This window comes from Pongo pygmaeus, chromosome Y (assembly GCF_028885625.2).
Source record: "Pongo pygmaeus isolate AG05252 chromosome Y, NHGRI_mPonPyg2-v2.0_pri, whole genome shotgun sequence".
NCBI lineage: Eukaryota > Metazoa > Chordata > Mammalia > Primates > Hominidae > Pongo > Pongo pygmaeus.
In genome coordinates, this window is record NC_072397.2 from 23,645,272 (window position 1) to 23,661,915 (window position 16,644).

Consider the following 16,644-nt stretch of genomic DNA (forward strand, 5'->3'; position numbering starts at 1 on the left):
CACTCCACTCCATTCCTCTCCATTCCACTCAATTCCATTTTATTGCATTACATTCCACTCCATTGCTTTCCCTTCCACTTCATTCCATTCCATGCCACTCCACTCCACTCCACTCCAATCTGCTTCATTCAATTCTTATCCGCTTGTCTCCATTCCCTTCCATTCCACTCCATTCCATTCATTTCCACTCCATTCCACTCCACTCCACTCCTCTCCATTTCACTCCATTCAATTCCATTGCAGTCCATTCCGTTCCACTTCATTCCATTAATCTCCATTCCAGCTCATTCCAATCCAATCCACTCCACTCCATTCCATTCCGCTCCAGTCCACTCATCTCCCTTCCTTTCCACTCCACTCTACTCCACTCCATTCCGTGCCATTCCATTCCATTTTGTTCCATTCCATTCCACTCCACTAGACTCCACTCCACTCCTTTAGATTCCATAGTACTCCATTTCACTGCCTTCCAATCCACACCACTGCGTTCCGTTGCATTCCCTTCCATTCCATTCGACTCCTCTCCATTCCACTCCACTCCACCCCACTCCATTCCAATACATTGGATTCCATTTCACTCCATTCCATTCCATTCCACTCCATCCCACTCCACTCACCTCCACTCCCCTCCAGTCCACTGCATTCTATTAGATTCTATTCCATTCCAGTCCACTCTACTCCTTCCAGTCCTCTCCACTCCATTCCATTCCACTCCACTGCACTCCACTACATTCCATTGCATTCCATTCCCTTCCACTACACTCCACTCCATTGCAGTGCACTCCTCTCTATTCCACTCCACTCCATTCCATTCCATTCCATTGCATTCCACTCCATTCTATTCCGTTTCACTCCATTCCACTCTACTCCACTGTACTACATTCCCTTCCATTCCACTCCTTTGACATCAGTTCTTTCCTTCCACAGAATCTCACTCGGTCACTAAGCCTGGAGTGTCGTCATACCGTCGCAGCTCACATTTCTGTTCTCCATTCCATTGCATTCCATTCCATCCCATTTCATTTCTTTCTATTTCACTCCACTCCACTGCATTCCATTCCACTGCATCCCATTCCATTCCACTCTGATCCTCTTCACTCCACTCCATTCTACTCCTGTCCACTACATTCCATTCCATTTCACACCACTGCATTCCATTCCATTCTTTCCACACGATATCACTGTGTCAAACAGCCTGGAGAGCTTAGGCACAATCTCAGCTCACATTACATGTCAACTCTCTATTGAACTGCATTCTATTGCATTAAATTCCATTGCATCCCATTCTATTCCTTTGCTTTCCATTACATTCAATTCCATTCCATTCCACTCCTTTCCACTCCACTCCACTCCAGTACGTTCCTTTACATCCGATTCCATTCCATGCCATTGCACTCCTCTCCACTCCACTGCACTGCACTCCACTCCACACCATCCCATTACTTTCTGCTCCATTCCACAGCACTACACTCCTCACCACTCCACTCCACATCATTCCATTCCTTTACATCCGATTCCGTTCCATTCCATTCCTCTCCATTCCACTGCACTCTACTTCAGTCCACTCGAATCCACTCAATTTGAAAATTCTTTCCATTCCATTTCTTTCTTTCAAGAGTATCTCACTCTGTCACCCAGCGTGGAGTGCAGTGGCACAATCTCAGCTCACATATCATTTCATCATTCCATTACATTCCATTGCATTCCATTCCATTCCAGTGCACTCCACTCCACTCAATTCCACTCCACTCCACTCCAATACGTTCCATTCCATTCCATTCCAATCCCTTCCATTCCACTCTGTTTTATCGACAGGATCTCCCTCTGTCACGCAGGCTCAAGAGCAGTGGCCAAATCACTGCACATATTTCTTCATTCCATTCGATTCAATTCCATTTCATTCCATTGGATTCCATTCCACTCCACTCCGTTCCATTCCACTCCACTCCGTTCCTTTCCTCCCCATTCCATTCCACTCCATTCCACTCTCCTCCACGACACTCCACTCCATTTCACTCCACTACACTACACTCCTCTCCACACCACTGCACTCCATTCCATTCCATTCCATTCCATTCCATTCCATTCCTTTTTCTCCACAGGATTTCATTCCGTCACAAAGGCTGGAGTGCAGTGGAACAATAACAGCTCACATTTCCTTTCAGCAGTCCATTGCATTCCATTCCAACCCATTGCATTCCATTCTATTTCACTCCACGATACTCCACCCCACTCCGTTCCATTCCACTCCGTCAAAATCCATTCGTCTCCATTCGACTCCACTCAACTCCACTCCACTCCATTCCATTCCGCTCCAGTCCACTCATCTCCCTTCCTTTCCACTCCACTCTACTCCACTCCATTCCGTGCCATTCCATTCCATTTTGTTCCATTCCATTCCACTCCACTAGACTCCACTCCACTCCTTTTGATTCCATAGTACTCCATTTCACTGCCTTCCAATACACACCACTGCGTTCCGTTGCATTCCCTTCCATTCCATTCGACTCCTCTCCATTCCACTCCACTCCACCCCACTCCATTCCAATACATTGGATTCCATTTCACTCCATTCCATTCCATTCCACTCCATGCCACTCCACTCACCTCCACTCCCCTACAGTCCACTGCATTCTATTCCATTCTATTCCATTCCAGTCCACTCTACTCCTTCCAGTCCTCTCCACTCCATTCCATTCCACTCCACTGCACTCCACTACATTCCATTGCATTCCATTCCCTTCCACTACACTCCACTCCATTGCAGTGCACTCCTCTCTATTCCACTCCACTCCATTCCATTCCATTCCATTGCATTCCACTCCATTCTATTCCGTTTCACTCCATTCCACTCTACTCCACTGTACTACATTCCCTTCCATTCCATTCCTTTGACATCAGTTCTTTCCTTCCACAGAATCTCACTCGATCACTAAGCCTGGAGTGTCGTCATACCGTCGCAGCTCACATTTCTGTTCTCCATTCCATTGCATTCCATTCCATCCCATTTCATTTCTTTCTATTTCACTCCACTCCACTGCATTCCATTCCACTGCATCCCATTCCATTCCACTCTGATCCTCTTCACTCCACTCCATTCTACTCCTGTCCACTACATTCCATTCCATTTCACACCACTGCATTCCATTCCATTCTTTCCACACGATATCACTGTGTCAAACAGCCTGGAGAGCTTAGGCACAATCTCAGCTCACATTACATGTCAACTCTCTATTGAACTGCATTCTATTGCATTAAATTCCATTGCATCCCATTCCATTCCTTTGCTTTCCATTACATTCAATTCCATTCCATTCCACTCCTTTCCACTCCACTCCACTCCAGTACGTTCCTTTACATCCGATTCCATTCCATGCCATTGCACTCCTCTCCACTCCACTGCACTGCACTCCACTCCACACCATCCCATTACTTTCTGCTCCATTCCACAGCACTACACTCCTCACCACTCCACTCCACATCATTCCATTCCTTTACATCCGATTCCGTTCCATTCCATTCCTCTCCATTCCACTGCACTCTACTTCAGTCCACTCGAATCCACTCAATTTGAAAATTCTTTCCATTCCATTTCTTTCTTTCAAGAGTATCTCACTCTGTCACCCAGCGTGGAGTGCAGTGGCACAATCTCAGCTCACATATCATTTCATCATTCCATTACATTCCATTGCATTCCATTCCATTCCAGTGCACTCCACTCCACTTAATTCCACTCCACTCCACTCCAATACGTTCCATTCCATTCCATTCCAATCCCTTCCATTCCACTCTGTTTTATCGACAGGATCTCCCTCTGTCACGCAGGCTCAAGAGCAGTGGCCAAATCACTGCACATATTTCTTCATTCCATTCGATTCAATTCCATTTCATTCCATTGGATTCCATTCCACTCCACTCCGTTCCATTCCACTCCACTCCGTTCCTTTCCTCCCCATTCCATTCCACTCCATTCCACTCTCCTCCACGACACTCCACTCCATTTCACTCCACTACACTACACTCCTCTCCACACCACTGCAATCCATTCCATTCCATTCCATTCCATTCCATTCCATTCCATTCCATTCCATTCCTTTTTCTCCACAGGATTTCATTCCGTCACAAAGGCTGGAGTGCAGTGGAACAATAACAGCTCACATTTCCTTTCAGCAGTCCATTGCATTCCATTCCAACCCATTGCATTCCATTCTATTTCACTCCACGATACTCCACCCCACTCCGTTCCATTCCACTCCGTCAAAATCCATTCGTCTCCATTCGACTCCACTCAACTCCACTCCACTCCAATCCATTCAATTCCATTCCACTTCATTCCATTTCACTCTATTGCATTCCATTCCTTTCTATCCACAGGATAGAACGTGTCACCCAGTCTGGAGTGCAGTGGCACAATCTCAGCTCACACTACATGTCAACTTTCCATTGTATTATATTCTATTACAATGGATTCCATTGCATTCCATTACATTCCACTACTGTCCACTCAATTCTATGCCATTCAACTCCGTTCCACTCCACTGCACTCCACTTCATACCACTCCATCCCATTCCTTTCCACCCCATTCCACTATAATCCATTCCACCCCACACCACTCCAATTCATGCCATTACGTTCCATTTCATTCCATTCCTCCACATTCCACTCCACTAATGTCCACTCTGTTCCATTCCATTCCACTGCGTTCCATTCCATTCCTTTCTTTTGAGAGTATGACACTCAGTCACCCTGTCTAGAGCACATTCGTAAAATCTCAGCTCCCATTCCATTCCATCCCATTCCATTCCACTCCACTCCAGTCCACTCCATTCTGCTCTGCTCCATTCCAGTCCATTACACTGCACTCCATTCCCTTCCACTACACTCCAATCCACTCCACTCCACTCCACTACTATCCATTCCATTCCACTCCATTCCATGCCATTCCACTCCACTCCATTCCATTCCTTTCCTCTCCGCTCCACTCAATTCCATTCCACTCCACTTCACTCCAATCCATTCCACTCCTCTCCACTCCACTCCATTCCATTCTATTCCATTCCATTCCATTCTATTCCATTCCACTCCACTCCATTCCATTCCATTCCACTCCATTCCATTCCATTCCATTGAACTCCATTCCACTCCAGTCCACTAAATTCAATTTCACTCCGTTCCACTCCTTTCCACTTCATTCCATTCCACTCCATTCCACTCCAATCCATACGATTCCATCCCACTCCTTTCCATTCCTTTCCACTCCACTCCACTCCAATCAACTGCGTTTCTCTCCACTCCCTTCCATTTCATTTAATTCCACTCCACTCCACTCCACTCCATTCCACTCCACTGCATTCCATTTGATTCAAATCCATTCCACTCCATTCCTTTCCATTCCAGTCCGTTCGACACCATTCCACTCTAATCCACTCTACTCCATTCCACTCCATTCGACTCCATTCTACTCCGTTACCTTCCACTCCATTCCACTCCTATTCACTCCATTCACTTCCACTCCACTCCACACCACGATATTCCATTCAACCCCACTCCACTTTACTCAATTCCATTCCACTCCACTCCCCTCCACTCCACTCCATTCCATTCCATTCCACTCCACTCTACTCCAATGCATTTCATTCCACACCGCTTATCGCCACTGCATTCCATTACACTCTACTCCATTCCATTCTATTCCATTCCCTTCCACTCCACTACATTCCACTCCAATCCACCTCATATCATTGCATTCCATTCCACTCCATTCCATTCCATTGTACTCCATTGAAGTACATTCAGCTCCATTCCACTCCACTCCACACCACTCTACTCCACGCTACTCCTTTCCATTCCTTTCCTATCCATTCCATTCCATTCCATTCCACTCGATTCCATTCCATTGTACTCCATTGAAGTACATTCAGCTCCATTCCACTCCACTCCACACCACTCGACTCCACTCTACTCCTTTCCATTCCTTTCCTATCCATTCCATTGCATTCAATTCCACTCTATTCTATGCCAGTCAATTCCATTCCACTCCATTCCACTTCACTTCTTTCCACTCCATGCCATTACAGTCCACTGCATTCCATTTCATTCCACTCCACCCCGCTCCACTCCACTGCATTCGCTTCCATTCCACTCCATTCCGTTCCACTCCACTCCATTCCATTTCATTCCATTCCATTTCGCTCCATTGCATTCCATTCACTTCTTACGACAGGATATCACTATGTCACCCTGGCTGGATTGCAGTGTCACAATCTCAGCTCATATTACATGTCAACAATACATTCCATTGCATTCTATTCCATTGCATTCCATTGCATTCTTTTAATTCCGTTGCATTCAATTCTATTCCCTTCCATTCCATTCCATTCCATTCCATTCCATTCCATTCCTCTCAATTCCATTCCATTCCACTCCATTCCAGTCCATTCCACTAAATTCCACTACACTACACTCAATTCTAGTCTATTGCACTCCATTCCATTCCACTCTGTTCCATTCCACTCCATTTGATTCCATTCCACTCCACTCCATTCCGCTGCACTCCATTCCATTCGGCTCCATTCCCCTCCTCTCCATTCTATCACATTCCACTCCACTCGACTCCATTCCATTCCACTCCATTTCACTCCACTACACTACATTTCATTCCACTCCATTCCATTCCATTCCATTCTATTCCACTCCATTCCTTTCCATTGCATTCCATTCCATTCCACTCTGGCCCACTCCATTCCACTCCACTCCTCTACGTTCCATTACATCCAATTCCATTCCACTGCATTCCTATCCTCTCCTCTCCAGTGCACTCCACTCCAGTCCATTCCACTCCTTTCCATTCCATTCTGCTCCATTCCACTGCAATGCACTCCACTGCATTTCATTCAATTCCCTTCCATCCCATTGCATTCTTCATTCCACTCTGCTCCAACTCACTCCATTCCACTCCACTCCACTCCGCTCCATTCCATTCTACGGCATTCCATTCCATTTCTTTATTTCGAGAATATCTCACTCAGTCAGCCAGCCTGGAGTGCAGTGGCCCCATCCCACCTCCCGCTCCGTTCCATTCCACTCCGCTCCGCTCCTTTCCTTTCCGTTCCATCCACTCCACTACTTTCCATTACTTCCGATTCCATTCCACTCCATTGCACTCCTTTCCACTCTACTGCACTCCTTTCTACTCCATTTCACTGCATCTGATTCCATTTCGCTCCATTCCATTGCACTCAACTCCACCCCACTCCAGTCCATTTCATTCCATTCCATTCCGTTCCCTTCCTCTCCATTCCACTCCAATCCACTTCACTTCACTCCACTCCACTCCAATGCAACCCATTGCATTCCATTCCATTCCACTGCATTCCATTCCATTCCTTTCTTTCGAGAGTATCACACTGTGTCACCCTTCCTGGAACGCAGTGGTACAATCTCAGCTTCCATTGCGTTGCATTCCATTCCATTCCATGAGACTCCTCTGCACTCCACTCCATTCCATTCCACTTCACCCATCGTCACTCCACTCCACCCCATTCCAATCCACTCCACTCCATTGCATTCCACTGTGCTCCATTCCATGCCACTCCGTTCTATTCCTCACCACTCCAATCGACTCCACTCCACTGCATTCCACTCCCCTCCATTCCATTCAATTCCATGCCATTCCGATGTATTTCACTCCACTCCACTCCACTCTATTCCTGTCCATTACCCTCCTCTCAAATACATTCCACTCCAGTACACTCCATTCGATTACATTCCACTCCAGTCCACTCCACTCCTCTCCATTCCACTACATTCCATTCCATTTCGTTCCATTCCACTCCCCTCCCTTCCATTCGTTTCCACACCATTCCACTCCACTCCATTCCATTCCAATCCACTCTAATCCACTCTATTCCACCCCTTTCCACTTCTTTCGATTCCTCTACTTTCAACTCCACTCCACTCCATTCTATTCCACTCCATTCCACTGCACTCCAATCTTTCCCACTCCAATCCATTCCATTCTATTCCATTCCATTCCGTTCCACTCCATTCCATTCTACTCCTTTCCACTCCACTCCATTCTTTGCATTCCATTCCCTTCCACTGCTTTCCATTCCATTACTTGCAATTCTATTCTATTCTCCTCCGTTCCACTCAACTCTACTCCACTGCACTACATTCCATTACATCCAAATCCATTCCACTCCATTCCACACCTCCAATTTGCTGCAATGCTCTCCTCTCAATTCCACTCCTTCTCATTCCATTCCGCTCCATTCCACTGCTATCCTATCCACCTCAATCAACTTCGATTCAATCCATTCCATTCCATCCCATTCCATTTCTCTCCATTCCATTCCACTCCACTCCACTTCACTCCAATCCACTCCATTCCATTCCATTCTACTCCATTCTATTCCATTCCATTCCATTCCATTCCATTCCGTTCTGTTGTACTCCATTGCATTCTTTTCCTTTCTTTCGAGAGTATCTCACTCTGTCACTCAGCATGGAGTGCAGTGGCACAGTCTCAGCTCCCGTTCTGTTCTGTTCCTTTTCTTTCCGTTCCACTCCATTCAGCTCTGCTAGGCTCTGCTCCGTTCCATTTCCTTCCATTCTACTCCAGTCCACTCCACTACATTGTGTTACATCCAATTGCATTCCACTGCTTTACACTCCTCTACACTTAACTGCATTCCACTCCACTCCATTTCACGCCATCCCCTTGCATTCATCTCCATTGCACTGTATTCCGCTCCACCTCACTCCGCACCATTTCAATCCATTCCATTCCATCTCATTCCTGTTCTCTCCATTCCAGGTCACTCCACTTCACTCCACTCTGTTCCCATGCAGTCCACTCCATTCCATTCCATTCCATTCCTTTCTTTCAATGTTATCTCACTCTGTCACATAGCCTGGAGCACAGTCGCACAATCTCCGCTTCCGTTCCATTCCATTCCATGCCATCCCATTCCATTCCACTACACTCCATTCCGCTAAAATCTACTCCACTGCATTCCACTCCACTCCACGCCATTCTATTGCACTCCACTCCACTCCGTTCAATTCCATTCAATTCCATTCCTTTCCACTTCACTCCACTCCACTACATGCCACTCCATTCCTCTCCATTCCATTCTGTTCCATTCCTTTCCACCCCATTAAACACCATTCCACTCCACTCCATTCCATTCCATTTCAGTCCACTCCACTCATTTCCACTCCAGTCCACTCCATTCCACTGCACTATACTCCATTTTATTCCACTCCCCTCCAGTTCACTGCACTCCAATCCTTTCCATTCAATTTCAATCCACTCCATTCCATTCCTTTCCACTACATTCCTTTCCGTTCCCTTCCATTCCACTCCATTCCACTCCCCTGCAACCCACTCCATTCTACTCCACGCCATTCCACTCCATTCCATTCCACTCCATTGCAATCCACTCCTTTTCATTCCACTCCTTTACCTTCCACTGTATTCCACTCCACTTAACTCCATTCCATTCCATTCAATTCCTTTCTTCTCGACTCCACATCACTCCACTCCTTTCATCTCCACTTCACTCCACACAATTGCACTTCCCTCCTTTCGATTCCATTCCATTCTCTTCCTCTTACTCCCCTCCATTCCACTCCACTCCACTCCATTCCTCTCCATTCCACTCAATTCCATTTTATTGCATTACATTCCACTCCATTGCTTTCCCTTCCACTTCATTCCATTCCATGCCACTCCACTCCACTCCACTCCAATCTGCTTCATTCAATTCTTATCCGCTTGTCTCCATTCCCTTCCATTCCACTCCATTCCATTCATTTCCACTCCATTCCACTCCACTCCACTCCTCTCCATTTCACTCCATTCAATTCCATTGCAGTCCATTCCGTTCCACTTCATTCCATTAATCTCCATTCCAGCTCATTCCAATCCAATCCACTCCACTCCATTCCATTCCGCTCCAGTCCACTCATCTCCCTTCCTTTCCACTCCACTCTACTCCACTCCATTCCGTGCCATTCCATTCCATTTTGTTCCATTCCATTCCACTCCACTAGACTCCACTCCACTCCTTTTGATTCCATAGTACTCCATTTCACTGCCTTCCAATCCACACCACTGCGTTCCGTTGCATTCCCTTCCATTCCATTCGACTCCTCTCCATTCCACTCCACTCCACCCCACTCCATTCCAATACATTGTATTCCATTTTACTCCATTCCATTCCATTCCACTCCATGCCACTCCACTCACCTCCACTCCCCTCCAGTCCACTGCATTCTATTCCATTCTATTCCATTCCAGTCCACTCTACTCCTTCCAGTCCTCTCCACTCCATTCCATTCCACTCCACTGCACTCCACTACATTCCATTGCATTCCATTCCCTTCCACTACACTCCACTCCATTGCAGTGCACTCCTCTCTATTCCACTCCACTCCATTCCATTCCATTCCATTGCATTCCACTCCATTCTATTCCGTTTCACTCCATTCCACTCTACTCCACTGTACTACATTCCCTTCCATTCCACTCCTTTGACATCAGTTCTTTCCTTCCACAGAATCTCACTCGGTCACTAAGGCTGGAGTGTCGTCATACCGTCGCAGCTCACATTTCTGTTCTCCATTCCATTGCATTCCATTCCATCCCATTTCATTTCTTTCTATTTCACTCCACTCCACTGCATTCCATTCCACTGCATCCCATTCCATTCCACTCTGTTCCTCTTCACTCCACTCCATTCTACTCCTGTCCACTACATTCCATTCCATTTCACACCACTGCATTCCATTCCATTCTTTCCACACGATATCACTGTGTCAAACAGCCTGGAGAGCTTAGGCACAATCTCAGCTCACGTTACATGTCAACTCTCTATTGAACTGCATTCTATTGCATTAAATTCCATTGCATCCCATTCCATTCCTTTGCTTTCCATTACATTCAATTCCATTCCATTCCACTCCTTTCCACTCCACTCCACTCCAGTACGTTCCTTTACATCCGATTCCATTCCATGCCATTGCACTCCTCCCCACTCCACTGCACTGCACTCCACTCCACACCATCCCATTACTTTCTGCTCCATTCCACAGCACTACACTCCTCACCACTCCACTCCACATCATTCCATTCCTTTATATCCGATTCCGTTCTTTTCCATTCCTCTCCATTCCACCGCACTCTACTTCAGTCCACTCGAATCCACTCAATTTGAAAATTCTTTCCATTCCATTTCTTTCTTTCAAGAGTATCTCACTCTGTCACCCAGCGTGGAGTGCAGTGGCACAATCTCAGCTCACATATCATTTCATCATTCCATTACATTCCATTGCATTCCATTCCATTCCAGTGCACTCCACTCCTCTCAATTCCACTCCACTCCACTCCAATACGTTCCATTCCATTCCATTCCAATCCCTTCCATTCCACTCTGTTTTATCGACAGGATCTGCCTCTGTCACGCAGGCTCAAGAGCAGTGGCCAAATCACTGCACATATTTCTTCATTCCATTCGATTCAATTCCATTTCATTCCATTGGATTCCATTCCACTCCACTCCGTTCCATTCCACTCCACTCCGTTCCTTTCCTCCCCATTCCATTCCACTCCATTCCACTCTCCTCCACGACACTCCACTCCATTTCACTCCACTACACTACACTCCTCTCCACACCACTGCACTCCATTCCATTCCATTCCATTCCATTCCATTCCATTCCATTCCATTCCTTTTTCTCCACAGGATTTCATTCCGTCACAAAGGCTGGAGTGCAGTGGAACAATAACAGCTCACATTTCCTTTCAGCAGTCCATTGCATTCCATTCCAACCCATTGCATTCCATTCTATTTCACTCCACGATACTCCACCCCACTCCGTTCCATTCCACTCCGTCAAAATCCATTCGTCTCCATTCGACTCCACTCAACTCCACTCCACTCCATTCCATTCAATTCCATTCCACTTCATTCCATTTCACTCTATTGCATTCCATTCCTTTCTATCCACAGGATAGAACGTGTCACCCAGTCTGGAGTGCAGTGGCACAATCTCAGCTCACACTACATGTCAACTTTCCATTGTATTATATTCTATTACAATGGATTCCATTGCATTCCATTACATTCCACTACTGTCCACTCAATTCTATGCCGTTCAACTCCGTTCCACTCCACTGCACTCCACTTCATACCACTCCATCCCATTCCTTTCCACCCCATTCCACTATAATCCATTCCACCCCACACCACTCCAATTCATGCCATTACGTTCCATTTCATTCCATTCCTCCACATTCCACTCCACTAATGTCCACTCTGTTCCATTCCATTCCACTGCGTTCCATTCCATTCCTTTCTTTTGAGAGTATGACACTCAGTCACCCTGTCTAGAGCACATTCGTAAAATCTCAGCTCCCATTCCATTCCATCCCATTCCATTCCACTCCACTCCAGTCCACTCCATTCTGCTCTGCTCCATTCCAGTCCATTACACTGCACTCCATTCCCTTCCACTACACTCCAATCCACTCCACTCCACTCCACTACTATCCATTCCATTCCACTCCATTCCATGCCATTCCACTCCACTCCATTCCATTCCTTTCCTCTCCGCTCCACTCAATTCCATTCCACTCCACTTCACTCCAATCCATTCCACTCCTCTCCACTCCACTCCATTCCATTCTATTCCATTCCATTCCATTCTATTCCATTCCACTCCACTCCATTCCATTCCATTCCACTCCATTCCATTCCATTCCATTGAACTCCATTCCACTCCAGTCCACTAAATTCAATTTCACTCCGTTCCACTCCTTTCCACTTCATTCCATTCCACTCCATTCCACTCCAATCCATATGATTCCATCCCACTCCTTTCCATTCCTTTCCACTCCACTCCACTCCAATCAACTGCGTTTCTCTCCACTCCCTTCCATTTCATTTAATTCCACTCCACTCCACTCCACTCCATTCCACTCCACTGCATTCCATTTGATTCAAATCCATTCCACTCCATTCCTTTCCATTCCAGTCCGTTCGACACCATTCCACTCTAATCCACTCTACTCCATTCCACTCCATTCGACTCCATTCCACTCCGTTACCTTCCACTCCATTCCACTCCTATTCACTCCATTCACTTCCACTCCACTCCACACCACGATATTCCATTCAACCCCACTCCACTTTACTCAATTCCATTCCACTCCACTCCCCTCCACTCCACTCCATTCCATTCCATTCCACTCCACTCTACTCCAATGCATTCCATTCCACACCGCTTATCGCCACTGCATTCCATTACACTCTACTAAATTCCATTCTATTCCATTCCCTTCCACTCCACTACATTCCACTCCAATCCACCTCATATCATTGCATTCCATTCCACTCCATTCCATTCCATTGTACTCCATTGAAGTACATTCAGCTCCATTCCACTCCACTCCACACCACTCTACTCCACGCTACTCCTTTCCATTCCTTTCCTATCCATTCCATTCCATTCCATTCCACTCGATTCCATTCCATTGTACTCCATTGAAGTACATTCAGCTCCATTCCACTCCACTCCACACCACTCGACTCCACTCTACTCCTTTCCATTCCTTTCCTATCCATTCCATTGCATTCAATTCCACTCTATTCTATGCCAGTCAATTCCATTCCACTCCATTCCACTCCACTTCTTTCCACTCCATGCCATTACAGTCCACTGCATTCCATTTCATTCCACTCCACCCCGCTCCACTCCACTGCATTCGCTTCCATTCCACTCCATTCCGTTCCACTCCACTCCATTCCATTTCATTCCATTCCATTTCGCTCCATTGCATTCCATTCACTTCTTACGACAGGATATCACTATGTCACCCTGGCTGGATTGCAGTGTCACAATCTCAGCTCATATTACATGTCAACAATACATTCCATTGCATTCTATTCCATTGCATTCCATTGCATTCTTTTAATTCCGTTGCATTCAATTCTATTCCCTTCCATTCCGTTCCATTCCATTCCATTCCATTCCATTCCTCTCAATTCCATTCCATTCCACTCCATTCCAGTCCATTCCACTAAATTCCACTACACTACACTCAATTCTAGTCTATTGCACTCCATTCCATTCCACTCTGTTCCATTCCACTCCATTTGATTCCATTCCACTCCACTCCATTCCGCTGCACTCCATTCCATTCGGCTCCATTCCCCTCCTCTCCATTCTATCACATTCCACTCCACTCGACTCCATTCCATTCCACTCCATTTCACTCCACTACACTACATTTCATTCCACTCCATTCCATTCCATTCCATTCTATTCCACTCCATTCCTTTCCATTGCATTCCATTCCATTCCACTCTGGCCCACTCCATTCCACTCCACTCCTCTACGTTCCATTACATCCAATTCCATTCCACTGCATTCCTATCCTCTCCTCTCCAGTGCACTCCACTCCAGTCCATTCCACTCCTTTCCATTCCATTCTGCTCCATTCCACTGCAATGCACTCCACTGCATTTCATTCAATTCCCTTCCATCCCATTGCATTCTTCATTCCACTCTGCTCCAACTCACTCCATTCCACTCCACTCCACTCCGCTCCATTCCATTCTACGGCATTCCATTCCATTTCTTTATTTCGAGAATATCTCACTCAGTCAGCCAGCCTGGAGTGCAGTGGCCCCATCCCACCTCCCGCTCCGTTCCATTCCACTCCGCTCCGCTCCTTTCCTTTCCGTTCCATCCACTCCACTACTTTCCATTACTTCCGATTCCATTCCACTCCATTGCACTCCTTTCCACTCTACTGCACTCCTTTCTACTCCATTTCACTGCATCTGATTCCATTTCGCTCCATTCCATTGCACTCAACTCCACCCCACTCCAGTCCATTTCATTCCATTCCATTCCGTTCCCTTCCTCTCCATTCCACTCCAATCCACTTCACTTCACTCCACTCCACTCCAATGCAACCCATTGCATTCCATTCCATTCCACTGCATTCCATTCCATTCCTTTCTTTCGAGAGTATCACACTGTGTCACCCTTCCTGGAACGCAGTGGTACAATCTCAGCTTCCATTGCGTTGCATTCCATTCCATTCCATGAGACTCCTCTGCACTCCACTCCATTCCATTCCACTTCACCCATCGTCACTCCACTCCACCCCATTCCAATCCACTCCACTCCATTGCATTCCACTGTGCTCCATTCCATGCCACTCCGTTCTATTCCTCACCACTCCAATCGACTCCACTCCACTGCATTCCACTCCCCTCCATTCCATTCAATTCCATGCCATTCCGATGTATTTCACTCCACTCCACTCCACTCTATTCCTGTCCATTACCCTCCTCTCAAATACATTCCACTCCAGTACACTCCATTCGATTACATTCCACTCCAGTCCACTCCACTCCTCTCCATTCCACTACATTCCATTCCATTTCGTTCCATTCCACTCCCCTCCCTTCCATTCGTTTCCACACCATTCCACTCCACTCCATTCCATTCCAATCCACTCTAATCCACTCTATTCCACTCCTTTCCACTTCTTTCGATTCCTCTACTTTCAACTCCACTCCACTCCATTCTATTCCACTCCATTCCACTGCACTCCAATCTTTCCCACTCCAATCCATTCCATTCTATTCCATTCCATTCCGTTCCACTCCATTCCATTCTACTCCTTTCCACTCCACTCCATTCTTTGCATTCCATTCCCTTCCACTGCTTTCCATTCCATTACTTGCAATTCTATTCTTTTCTCCTCCGTTCCACTCAACTCTACTAAACTGCACTACATTCCATTACATCCAAATCCATTCCACTCCATTCCACTCCTCCAATTTGCTGCAATGCTCTCCTCTCAATTCCACTCCTTCTCATTCCATTCCGCTCCATTCCACTGCTATCCTATCCACCTCAATCAACTTCGATTCAATCCATTCCATTCCATCCCATTCCATTTCTCTCCATTCCATTCCACTCCACTCCACTTCACTCCAATCCACTCCATTCCATTCCATTCTACTCCATTCTATTCCATTCCATTCCATTCCATTCCGTTCTGTTGTACTCCATTGCATTCTTTTCCTGTCCTTCGAGAGTATCTCACTCTGTCACTCAGCATGGAGTGCAGTGGCACAGTCTCAGCTCCCGTTCTGTTCTGTTCCTTTTCTTTCCGTTCCACTCCATTCAGCTCTGCTAGGCTCTGCTCCGTTCCATTTCCTTCCATTCTACTCCAGTGCACTCCACTACATTGCGTTACATCCAATTGCATTCCACTGCTTTACACTCCTCTACACTTAACTGCATTCCACTCCACTCCATTTCACGCCATCCCCTTGCATTCATCTCCATTGCACTGTATTCTGCTCCACCTCACTCCGCTCCATTTCAATCCATTCCATTCCATCTCATTTCAGTTCTCTCCATTCCAGGCCACTCCACTTCACTCCACTCTGTTCCCATGCAGTCCACTCCATTCCATTCCATTCCATTCCATTCCTTTCTTTCAATGTTATCTCACTCTGTCACATAGCCTGGAGCACAGTCGCACAATCTCCGCTTCCGTTCCATTCCATTCCATGCCATCCCATTCCATTCCACTACACTCCATTCCGCTA